Source organism: Ambystoma mexicanum, chromosome 3q (assembly GCF_040938575.1).
Source record: "Ambystoma mexicanum isolate Mex_15411 chromosome 3q, UKY_AmexF1_1, whole genome shotgun sequence".
NCBI classification, from domain to species: Eukaryota; Metazoa; Chordata; class Amphibia; order Caudata; family Ambystomatidae; genus Ambystoma; species Ambystoma mexicanum.
This window is the reverse complement of record NC_090926.1, coordinates 543,293,855-543,306,603: the sequence shown is the minus strand read 5'-3', so window position 1 is coordinate 543,306,603 and position 12,749 is coordinate 543,293,855.

Sequence of the window (12,749 nt, the reverse complement as noted above, 5' to 3'; positions counted from 1 at the left end):
GGGTGATTAGGGTAAAAAACATACCGAATAGGACCACACATACATCCATGCATCAGTACACTCCCCAGCAAGCCTATGCAGGGCAGTTTGTAAGAAAATACAACAAGACACTTAGCTCTGGTTTTGAGTGCTGGCCTCCTGCCTGTGCACTCTCAGGTCCGGTTACAGGAGCACTGCAATGCTGCAAAGAGAGACACAGTCAGCAACCTGTACGTGCCAATTACACAAAAACACAACACAAAACATGCCCCATAACAACTTACAACTCTACAAACAGACAATCTGTGCTCCATGCTTCGTACCCATATATAACATCACCCCTGTGACGGGTCATTCACAGTCAATGCAGTAAGTCAGCCGCTGGTGGGTGCTTGGCAAATGGAACACCAATGTGTCACAATTCACACAACATGCAAGGTTCCCTGGGTAAGCAGACAGACCCATATGGCAAGCCATGTCTACAGAGCAAGTTGCGTACCACCATGACCAAAACAAAGTTGCCAGTGCATTTATCATGAAGTACGTGGAATAGACATGCACTGCACCCGAGTATGTCCCTTGCTGTATGTCCCTGTGAGCTGCCCCTTTCCATGTCTTGGAAGGCTACATGGTTGATACAAGTGCCTCAATGAACCTTGGTGTACCGCAGGCTATGTGCCACTGCACCCGCATGTGTCCCAGACAACCCTACTATCAACAGCCATCAGTCCACAAACACATCTGAGCTGCATTGTGTGCTTCAACACCAATATTTGTCTAAGCTCACCCTCAGTGCTGTGACTAAGCCTGCACGTGCAACTCGCCTGGTGCAAGCTTTGCTGTCTCGTGGCCCCCCTGTGATGCTCACCTTGCCTGGAGTTCCTTGGAACATGTCAGCAGTTCTAGGATGTGGGTCTGCAATCACTGTGGCTCTGCTTGTGCACACATGTGCATGTGGGCACCAACAAACGGGTCAGGAATTACGTCGTCCAATGGGCCATGTCTGCTGGCAAAGGTGCTCTGGTGCCTCATCCCCCTGCAGAAAGTGCATGAAACACATGATTAATGCATCAAAGTGATCTGTGTGTGTCTCATCAGGCATCTCATTACTTGACCATGTCAGAGAGTCACATCACAAATCACACCATCAGTCCGTCTTTCACCTCCAAAGTGTGGAACACTATCTACAGCATGATTTGCAACAAGCACGTGTACAGGAAAGATATGAAACATAATACACAATGCATAGCAATCAATGTCCACATTAATCATGACACGCCCCATCTAGCAAAAGCTGAACAGTGGACAATTACACCTAAATCATCCCCACTAGGGGTGTCAACACAAGTCAAAAAGCACCAGACATGCCACAGATATGACAGTCCAAAGCCCTTGTGTAAAATTCTGTTACACCGAACCATCCTTGCGAGCCCATGGATAAGGGAGGCAGGAGTGGCATATGTGAGTCAAGGAACCCAAGCAGCAAACACATACACAAGACAACCATGAAGGGCCCAGCTGGAACAGACAGTGGATGCCTTCAAAAACCACAAGGCACCGCACTGTCACATGTAAGCACAATAGACTACAAATTTTAAACTAACTCAACTATTAACTAATTACACTAACTATGGAAAACCTACATTACCTATTTAAACTAACTATCAAACAGAAACTTAACTAACTAAACTAAAAGAAAAATCAAAAATGGCCACTTACGACCCGGGGGGGAGGGGAGGCACCCAGGAGGGGGGAGGTACAGGGTGCTGCTCAACATCCACATGCGATGATGCTGAGCCAAAAAAAATACCTCCATGGGCTCAACGCCTTCACAGCACGACCTATGTGGGAGATAGATGGTCGTCCGAGTCTGGCTCATCCTGGTAAGGAGGACGTGGCACAGTAGCCTGGCCACGCCTAGCCGCAGCTTGCCCCTCGTCGGCAGCAAGTCTGCCGGACAGGTGAGCCTGGTTCTGTGTGGCGATGTTACATAGGTCTGCATGCAGGACCTCACGTGATACACGTGCTTCCTCTTGCAAGGTAGCACGTGTAACACGGAGTTCCTCCTGCAAGGCCTGGCTGGACAACCGCTGCACCTCCCGGCAAGCCTGTAGCTCAGCCGAGATGGTGCGCTCAAGCTGTGCAAACCTCTCCTCTGCCCGCTGCCTCTGGGACATCATAAGGACACCCAGAGTGGATCTGAGGGAGGCATACTCCTCCCTCAGGGCATCCATGTGCGCCTCTGCGTGAGCAGCAATTGCTTGACGCAGAGACGACATTTCAGCCTGGCGTGCCCTGTCTGAGGCCGCCATGCCCAGCCTGAGTGAGCGGGCCGTGGACCGTGCCGCCTGCTGCTGGAGAAGCACCTGCCTAGCAGGGGGGAGCACAGATCGGGCCACACGCTCCATGCTGTCAGCGATGTTCTCCATTGCTGCCCCCTGCCGTTCTGAATTGGCAGTCATGTCTTGCTCCCACTCAGTATACAGCGGTTGCGCGCGGCGACCGCGTTGCCGGGCTTGACCCCTGCGGGACCCAAGGACCGGGGGTCCTCGCTGTGTTGGCACCGCCTGCGGCTGCACGACTACATGCCCCCGTCGACGTGATGTCCCAGGCACATCAGTGACTGGTGTGGAGGGTGACCCTGCGTCCCGATCCACCACGGGCGGAGGAACCAAGACTGTCTGATCCCTCAGTGCAGGGGTCGCAGACAGAGGAGTGTCCACATCAGAATCACTCACCCCTGACACATGGACTTGATGCTCATCCAACTCAACATGGACGTCAGAGTCGTCATCAAGGCTGGACTCATAGGCAGCCAGAGACAGGATGGACTGCAGCATTTGGGGGTTTTCGTGGCCTACCACCCCACGACCCCCACTAGTGCCGGGTTGATGTGGTCTTACCAACCCTGTGTCTGGCATGACAACACCATCCTCTGCATCCATTGCGTCATCACCTGAAAAATAGAGAGGAAAAGGTCAGTACACATGTCAGAAGCACACAACACACACACACACACACCGACAGCAAAGGCATCCGGCAGACATGTGACACACAACATATGACCTTGCATGCATGCTGGGTCTACTTAGAATAGCTTCTGTGATCAGACCTGTCGAAAGGTGGCAGTTTGCATGGAAGTGGGTCTATGCAGTGCAGAAAATGTGTACGCCACTCACTACCTACATGTACAAGCACTCCATGGTGTGTGCCAGGAAATGTGAAGGCAGTGCAATGTCAAAATCAGACATCACGTGCATTGTGTATTCAATGTGTACCATGTCTAGAAGGCAAGCACCGCTCCACCCCAGTACCAAAGCAGGGATGCCTAGCATGGTATCAAAAGGCTGACCATACACCTGTGTATTGACAAGCAGTGTTGACTGGCATCAACAGCTTAATGTGATTGAAATTACAACACTGCAAATGATGCTGGGACAGTGGGCAGGACACATGATGGAAGATCCGGAGGCCGGCCACGTGTGAAGAAGACACAACAAGAGTTGGACAGAGTCATTGGCCATTGAACAGGCTGAGGCCTGTGAGCCACACAGATTGTCAGAGCCTAAAAATGTGTGCAACGCAGGACTGAGCCACAGTTGACATGGGGAGGCCGATAATATGGCAGGCAATGTATGTAACCAAGGACTCATATTACAGTGATCATCCAGTCAAGGACACATAGGGGCATGTGTGCAATGCACATGGAGCATGAATGGGCACTCATGTCCCTGCGGGACATCTGACCCATGCACAGTACAAGTGGGATGCCCTGCATCGAGTACTAAGGTTGTACCACACGGCATACGTCTGGCACTTTCTAAGCTGGAAGTTAGCATCTACACAGGACACATGAACATGAAACTACACATTGGCAAGAATGTAGCAGACCAGTGCAAAGGTGGAACTGGGGTGCAGAGTGGCGGAGGAGGGGCAAGGGAGCATGGCCACATGGAGTCCCGCATGCAGGCAGAGGAGACATGCATGACGGTGGGATTGCATTACTTACACATCAGAACCATGTACACGTCACATGTAGCAGCAATCATGCACAACACATCCCACAAGTGAAACACACACGTCCTCAACAACTACGCATCAACACTCACTGGACTGGGCATCAAAGTCCAGCATCTCTCCCACACCTTCGACCAATTCTGGTGGTATGAACTCCGCAACGAGAGCCTCATGCGGAGTGAGTTCTTCCTCCTCTGGTGCAGGCCCACCGCCAGTCACCAGAGTCAAGTTGTAATTTGAGGCACGCTTGGCCTTAGTGCTGCGCTTGATGTCATTCCAGCGCTTTTTGCACTCCTGCGCCGTGCGCACCTCATGGCCGAATGAACTGACATGTTCCGCCACATGCTTCCAGTGGGTGTCACGTTGGGCAGCCGTAGTCTGACTATTGGCACCCACTAGCATGTCACGGCTGTGTCCCCGCACGTAGTCCACGAGGAAGTCCAGTTCCTGCTTACAGAAAGGCTTCTTCCTCGACGTGCAGGAGGTCGTGGCTGTGTGTGGGGTCCCAGCCTGTGCTGCAGATGCAACCTTCCTCCTCTTGGACTGTGGCACAGACCCTGGCTGGCTAATGCCGCCCCGACCAGTATGGCCAGTGGGTTGGGTGGATTGAGCCGAGGGAGTGGCAGGTGGAGGGATGACCAAAGGCCTGACTTGTGTCAGTGGCAGCTGGGTGCCCACTAATGGACCCTGCGCAGCAACATCAGCTGTGGCAGGGTCATTGACCGCAACGGTCCTGGTTGGCAGACTCACAACCGGGGTGCTGTTGGGTGCATCTGCCCCTGCACTTGCCAACACCCGGCTGTTCGGGGCAGCAGATGACATGACTGCCCCAGGGACACGTGTCTTGGTCTGAGCAGCCCGGCCTGCCCCAATGGTTTCCCCCCTGGCCTGTTGGAGATCTACCAAGGGCTCTTCAAGTGCCAACGCAGCCTGCGCTGGCAGACCCTGAGCCTGGGTGGCGGTGTCCACAGCTGCACCTGCAGCTACCGCTACCCTTGGGCCCGTGGCAGTCGATGAAACGGACTGCCGGGTCATACGGGTGCCAGTGCCAGATGCAGGAGCTGCATCCCCCTGAACCACAGGGGGTGGTGGCATGGCTGCACCAACACATGGCACAACATTGTGCTCAAGTGGCGCACCCCTGCCTCTTCCCCCTCTGTGGCTGCCCTGGACACCCTGGAGTCCCCCTACTCCCTGGTCACCACGGCCACGTCCCCGACCACGCCCGCCACGAGGAGGACGCCCAGCTGAGGCGCCCCTCACCTTTGGTAGCCTCCCTACCATGGCACAGATGTAATAGTGCTGGCACAGATGGAGTGGTGCCAATGGGAGGTGTACAGCACAATTGACCTGGGCAATTGGGGTGAAGGGGGTGGGAAGCAAGATGTTAACAGCCCCCCTGCACCTGCAAGGCTGTATGTGACCCCGGTGATGTGTTGACGGGTCACGCAACGCTCAGGCACCCCAAAACTGCAGTAAAACCGTGCACGCAACCCTGCAGCCTACGTGCGTGGATTAAACCTCCCGCAGTACGCGGTGGCACCCAGTAACACGCATAACGCGTACGCGTGGGACACGCAGGCTACGATGACATCGAAAATGGGTGCGATACACAGGGGCACCCGCAGTGGGAAAAGGAGCGTTTGCGACTCACCGTCTGACTAGCGCGATGCAGAAAAACACGCGTAGCCAATACCCCCGCCAAAAGAAGAGATACGTCCTTGAGAGCTGTGAAGTAGATGGCGCGCGAAACAACTGGAAGCAGCAACACACGTCGGTCTCCACGAAAGGCACGTACAGCGAACTGCTGGGCCCGCTCACCTTTAACCCGTGCTGAGGGAAACGCACGCGCGCGTCACGTCACATGCGGACGTGCACTTTTTCACGTTTGATTACGCGCATTACACGCGGACGTGCAGTTTTTCACGCGCGCACGCTTATGCATGGGCCCTTTCCTCCTATTACACGCGGACGTGCAGTTTTTCACGCGCGCTTACGCGCATTACACGCAGCGTGCAGATTTTTCACGTGCCTAATCACTCCGTATGAAGCTGGCCACGCGAAAACACACGGAAGACCACGCTCCTGCACAGAAGGCCAATTCACTGGCCCCCAGTGCCCCAAGCAGCCTCCCACATGCCATCTGCTGCTGCCTGCCTGCCTGCCTGCCTGCCTGCTGCCACCGTGCCCTGCCATTTGGTGCCTGCACATCAGCCATCTGCAGGGGTCCAGTTGCTGTGTCCACCCCTGCTGGTACAGAAGAGTCCCGAGTCAAATGACATCGCTCCACAGCCCAGCCCCAGGACCCAGTTGGTCACCCACTCCTGCCCCTGGGGTTGCCATGTCGAGCACATCCACATCTGACACCAGTGGCAACCCCCGGCCAGAGGGGCAGAGGGGCACCAGCTTCACTGCCACCGAAGTTGGTGTCCTGGTGGAGCATGTCCTGGGGCAGTATGATGCCCTCTTCGGATCGTCCCGCGCCAACAGGGAAGGACGGGAGAGGACGCGGAGGGGGTGGCAACCCGCACCATCCAGAAGGTCAAGAAGCGCTGGGAGGACTTGAGGTCCAGGACCCTCATGAAGGCCCGGCGCCTTGTGGAGGGGGGCCGGGGCCGCATGAGTTCCATCCAGTTGAGGGTCCTGGAACGCGCACACCCAGCGCTCCACAGCCAGGTCCTTGAGAGGGAGACCCGTCTGGAGTTGAGCGGTAAGTGGCCAAGCATTGCTGTGTGAGACAGGGCATGTTGCAGTGTGCTGGTTGTCTGATACTTGCCTGCATGTGTGACATAGGCCATGTACGCATGTATGTGTGCAGGGACATCATGGTAATGCATGTGCGACCTGTAATGTGTGAACCGCATGGTTGTTGCATGTGTTTGAATGTGACATGGGGAGCCCTGTGCAGATTGCACACATGACAGCATGGAAGTCTCTGTTCCTGGACATGGGTGGGGGCCTGGTGGAGGGTGCCCCTGGTGGCTGGGGGGTGGGGGTGCTGGGAGACATGGGTGGGGGCCTGGTGGAGGGTGCCCCTGGTGGCTGGGGGGTGGGGGTGGTGGGAGACATGGGTGGGGGCCTGGTGGAGGCTGCCCCTGGTGGCTGGGGGGTGGGGGTGCTGGGAGACATGGGTGGGGGCCTGGTGGAGGCTGCCCCTGGTGGCTGGGGGGTGGGGGTGCTGGGAGACATGGGTGGGTGCCTGGTGGAGGGTGCCCCTGGTGGCTGGGGGGGTGGGGGTGCTGGGAGACATGAGTCGGACATGGGTGGGGGCCTGGTGGAGGCTGCCCCTGGTGGCTGGGGGGTGGGGGTGCTGGGAGACATGGGTGGGGGCCTGGTGGAGGCTGCCCCTGGTGGCTGGGGGGTGGGGGTGCTGGGAGACATGGGTGGGGGCCTGGTGGAGGCTGCCCCTGGTGGCTGGGGGGGTGGGGTGCTGGGAGACATGAGTCGGACATGGGTGGGGGCCTGGTGGAGGCTGCCCCTGGTGGCTGGGGGGTGGGGGTGCTGGGAGACATGGGTGGGGGCCTGGTGGAGGCTGCCCCTGGTGGCTGGGGGGTGGGGGTGCTGGGAGACATGGGTGGGGGCCTGGTGGAGGCTGCCCCTGGTGGCTGGGGGGTGGGGGTGCTGGGAGACATGGGTGGGGGCCTGGTGGAGGCTGCCCCTGGTGGCTGGGGGGTGGGGGTGCTGGGAGACATGGGTGGGGGCCTGGTGGAGGGTGCCCCTGGTGGCTGGGGGGTGGGGGTGGTGGGAGACATGGGTGGGGGCCTGGTGGAGGCTGCCCCTGGTGGCTGGGGGGGTGGGGGTGCTGGGAGACATGAGTCGGACATGGGTGGGGGCCTGGTGGAGGCTGCCCCTGGTGGCTGGGGGGTGGGGGTGCTGGGAGACATGGGTGGGGGCCTGGTGGAGGCTGCCCCTGGTGGCTGGGGGGGTGGGGGTGCTGGGAGACATGAGTCGGACATGGGTGGGGGCCTGGTGGAGGGTGCCCCTGGTGGCTGGGGGGGTGGGGGTGCTGGGAGACATGAGTCGGACATGGGTGGGGGACTGGTGGAGGCTGCCCCTGGTGGCTGGGGGGTGGGGGTGCTGGGAGACATGGGTGGGGGCCTGGTGGAGGGTGCCCCTGGTGGCTGGGGGGTGGGGGTGGTGGGAGACATGGGTGGGGGCCTGGTGGAGGCTGCCCCTGGTGGCTGGGGGGTGGGGGTGCTGGGAGACATGGGTGGGGGCCTGGTGGAGGCTGCCCCTGGTGGCTGGGGGGGTGGGGGTGCTGGGAGACATGGGTGGGGGCCTGGTGGAGGGTGCCCCTGGTGGCTGGGGGGTGGGGGTGCTGGGAAACATGGGTGGGGGCCTGGTGGAGGCTGCCCCTGGTGGCTGGGGGGGTGGGGGTGCTGGGAGACATGAGTCGGACATGGGTGGGGGCCTGGTGGCGGCTGCCCCTGGTGGCTGGGGGGTGGGGGTGCTGGGAGACATGGGTGGGGGCCTGGTGGAGGCTGCCCCTGGTGGCTGGGGGGTGGGGGTGCTGGGAGACATGGGTGGGGGCCTGGTGGAGGCTGCCCCTGGTGGCTGGGGGGGTGGGGGTGCTGGGAGACATGAGTCGGACATGGGTGGGGGCCTGGTGGAGGCTGCCCCTGGTGGCTGGGGGGTGGGGGTGCTGGGAGACATGGGTGGGGGCCTGGTGGAGGGTACCCCTGGTGGCTGGGGGGTGGGGGTGCTGGGAGACATGGGTGGGGGCCTGGTGGAGGCTGCTCCTGGTGGCTGGGGGGGTGGGGGTGCTGGGAGACATGAGTCGGACATGGGTGGGGGCCTGGTGGAGGCTGCCCCTGGTGGCTGGGGGGTGGGGGTGCTGGGAGACATGGGTGGGGGCCTGGTGGAGGCTGCCCCTGGTGGCTGGGGGGTGGGGGTGCTGGGAGACATGGGTGGGGGCCTGGTGGAGGCTGCCCCTGGTGGCTGGGGGGGTGGGGGTGCTGGGAGACATGAGTCGGACATGGGTGGGGGCCTGGTGGAGGCTGCCCCTGGTGGCTGGGGGGTGGGGGTGCTGGGAGACATGGGTGGGGGCCTGGTGGAGGCTGCCCCTGGTGGCTGGGGGGGTGGGGGTGCTGGGAGACATGAGTCGGACATGGGTGGGGGCCTGGTGGAGGGTGCCCCTGGTGGCTGGGGGGGTGGGGGTGCTGGGAGACATGAGTCGGACATGGGTGGGGGCCTGGTGGAGGCTGCCCCTGGTGGCTGGGGGGTGGGGGTGCTGGGAGACATGGGTGGGGGCCTGGTGGAGGGTGCCCTTGGTGGCTGGGGGGTGGGGGTGCTGGGAGACATGGGTGGGGGCCTGGTGGAGGCTGCCCCTGGTGGCTGGGGGGGTGGGGGTGCTGGGAGACATGAGTCGGACATGGGTGGGGGCCTGGTGGAGGCTGCCCCTGGTGGCTGGGGGGTGGGGGTGCTGGGAGACATGGGTGGGGGCCTGGTGGAGGGTGCCCCTGGTGGCTGGGGGGTGGGGGTGCTGGGAGACATGGGTGGGGGCCTGGTGGAGGCTGCCCCTGGTGGCTGGGAGGGTGGGGGTGGTGGGAGACATGGGTGGGGGCCTGGTGGAGGCTGCCCCTGGTGGCTGGGGGGGTGGGGGTGCTGGGAGACATGGGTGGGGGCCTGGTGGAGGGTGCCCCTGGTGGCTGGGGGGTGGGGGTGCTGGGAGACATGGGTGGGGGCCTGGTGGAGGCTGCCCCTGGTGGCTGGGGGGTGGGGGTGCTGGGAGACATGGGTGGGGGCCTGGTGGAGGCTGCCCCTGCACTGCTGGGGGGTGGGGGTGCTGGGAGACATGGGTGGGGGCCTGGTGGAGGCTGCCCCTGGTGGCTGGTGGGTGGGGGTGCTGGGAGACATGGGTGGGGGCCTGGTGGAGGGTGCCCCTGGTGGCTGGGGGGTGGGGGTGCTGGGAGACATGGGTGGGGGCCTGGTGGAGGGTGCCCCTGGTGGCTGGGGGGTGGGGGTGCTGGGAGACATGGGTGGGGGCCTGGTGGAGGCTGCCCCTGGTGGCTGGGGGGGTGGGGGTGCTGGGAGACATGAGTCGGACATGGGTGGGGGCCTGGTGGAGGCTGCCCCTGGTGGCTGGGGGGTGGGGGTGCTGGGAGACATGGGTGGGGGCCTGGTGGAGGCTGCCCCTGGTGGCTGGGGGGTGGGGGTACTGGGAGACATGGGTGGGGGCCTGGTGGAGGCTGCCCCTGCACTGCTGGGGGGTGGGGGTGCTGGGAGACATGGGTGGGGGCCTGGTGGAGGCTGCCCCTGGTGGCTGGTGGGTGGGGGTGCTGGGAGACATGGGTGGGGGCCTGGTGGAGGGTGCCCCTGGTGGCTGGGGGGTGGGGGTGCTGGGAGACATGGGTGGGGGCCTGCTGGCAGGTGCCCCACAGTGCTGGGGGGTGGGGGTGCAAGGGGACATCTGGCTTGGGTGGGGGGCATGGCCATGGTGGATGGGCTGCCTGTGGGACATGACATGGGGTGCAGGGTAGTCCCCTGTGGTGTGGGATGCCTGCAGAGGTCGTGGAGGGGGTAGAGGGGAGACCTGGGAGGACCCACACTGCCAATTCACGTCTTGAACTTCCCGCACACCCACCACCCGCGCACCCCTGAAATCCACGTACCCAGGCCAATCGCGTGTAGACTTTCTCGCGCACCCCTGAAATCCACGTACCCAGGCCAATCGCGTGTAGACTTTCTCGCGCACCCCTGAAATCCACGTACCCAGGCCAATCGCGTGTAGACTTTCTCGCGCACCCCTGAAATCCACGTACCCAGGCCAATCGCGTGTAGACTTTCTCGCGCACCCCTGAAATCCACGTACCCAGGCCAATCGCGTGTAGTCTTTCTCGCGCACCCCTGAAATCCACGTACCCAGGCCAATCGTGTGTAGACTTTCTCGCGCACCCCTGAAATCCACGTACCCAGGCCAATCGCGTGTAGTTTTTCTCGCGCACCCCTGAAATCCACGTACCCAGGCCAATCGCGTGTAGACTTTCTCGCGCACCCCTGAAATCCACGTACCCAGGCCAATCGCGTGTAGACTTTCTCGCGCACCCCTGAAATCCACGTACCCAGGCCAATCGCGTGTAGTTTTTCTCGCGCACCCCTGAAATCCACGTACCCAGGCCTATCGCGTGTAGACTTTCTCGCGCACCCCTGAAATCCACGTACCCAGGCCAATCGCGTGTAGACTTTCTCGCGCACCCCTGAAATCCACGTACCCAGGCCAATCGCGTGTAGTCTTTCTCGCGCACCCCTGAAATCCACGTACCCAGGCCAATCGTGTGTAGACTTTCTCGCGCACCCCTGAAATCCACGTACCCAGGCCAATCGCGTGTAGTTTTTCTCGCGCACCCCTGAAATCCACGTACCCAGGCCTATCGCGTGTAGACTTTCTCGCGCACCCCTGAAATCCACGTACCCAGGCCAATCGCGTGTAGACTTTCTCGCGCACCCCTGAAATCCACGTACCCAGGCCAATCGCGTGTAGTCTTTCTCGCGCACCCCTGAAATCCACGTACCCAGGCCAATCGTGTGTAGACTTTCTCGCGCACCCCTGAAATCCACGTACCCAGGCCAATCGCGTGTAGTCTTTCTCGCGCACCCCTGAAATCCACGTACCCAGGCCAATCGCGTGTAGACTTTCTCGCGCACCCCTGAAATACACGTACCCAGCCCAGCCGCGTATGGAAACACCCGCACACCCCTGGAATACACGCTCCCAGCTCTGCGTTTGCTGCTGCCCTTTGCGCTGGGTTGGGGATTTTGATGGCTTTTCCCTGCGCGAGAGGCGTTCTTGGAGGCGTAACTGGCGCTGCTGCAGGGTCGCTGCGCAACTGTGCGCCACGGCTGGTTTTGGTGGCTGGAATCCATGAATACGCTGTGCGCGGAAATGGATTTTAGCGCACGCGGCTGGCGCAGGGATTCGCACGCGCACGCTGTGCGCCAGCCGCGTGCGCCACTTGTGCGCTGAATTCTATGAATCGGCCCCTAAATTGTTTGCAAAGAGGATCCATGGCACTTCTATCCGATTTATTTTTGGAGGAAAGACTGCCACTTCTGCTTGTGAATCAGACAAGTCTGCAATATAGAGGCAAAAAAGCAGGGGTGCAAGGGCACACCCCTGCTTTAAACCTCTATATGTGGGTATCTTTTGTGTCAGATGTCCCTTCCCCGTCAGCCTAATTGTCACTGAGGTGTTTGTATAGAGCATTTCAATGGCCTCCAACAAATCCAATGGACAGTGCCAAGCAAGCTTCACCCATAGTCTCACCCTGATTACTCCATCAAACGCCTGTTCGAAGGTTCATGAAAGCTAGGTAGAGGCATGTACATGCTTCCGGGGACTTCTCTTTCAGAATATTGATGATAAAAAGATTAAGAGTGGTGCCCACCCCCTTGATAAATCCTGTTTGTCTCTGGTTCAGGATCCCATTCTTCTCTGCCCAAGATTTCAAATCTCTCAATAGAACAGACGCAAAGAGTTTTCCCACTGAATCAAGGAGAGCAATGCGACAGTAATTTTTTGGGTCTGCCCTGTCCGCTTTTAAAAAATTGGGACGATGTTAGCCTGTCTCCAGGAAGGTGGAATGTCCATGTTTATCATGATCTGGGAGAACATGATTACCAGAAATCTCCCCCACTCTTTCTTTTATTTCTTCAATTATTGATTCGACAAGCCATCTGGCCCAGCAGCTTGAGATGTGCTTAGCTTACCTATTATCATCTCTGCATCGTGTTCATCAAAAACAAAGTTCCATGGT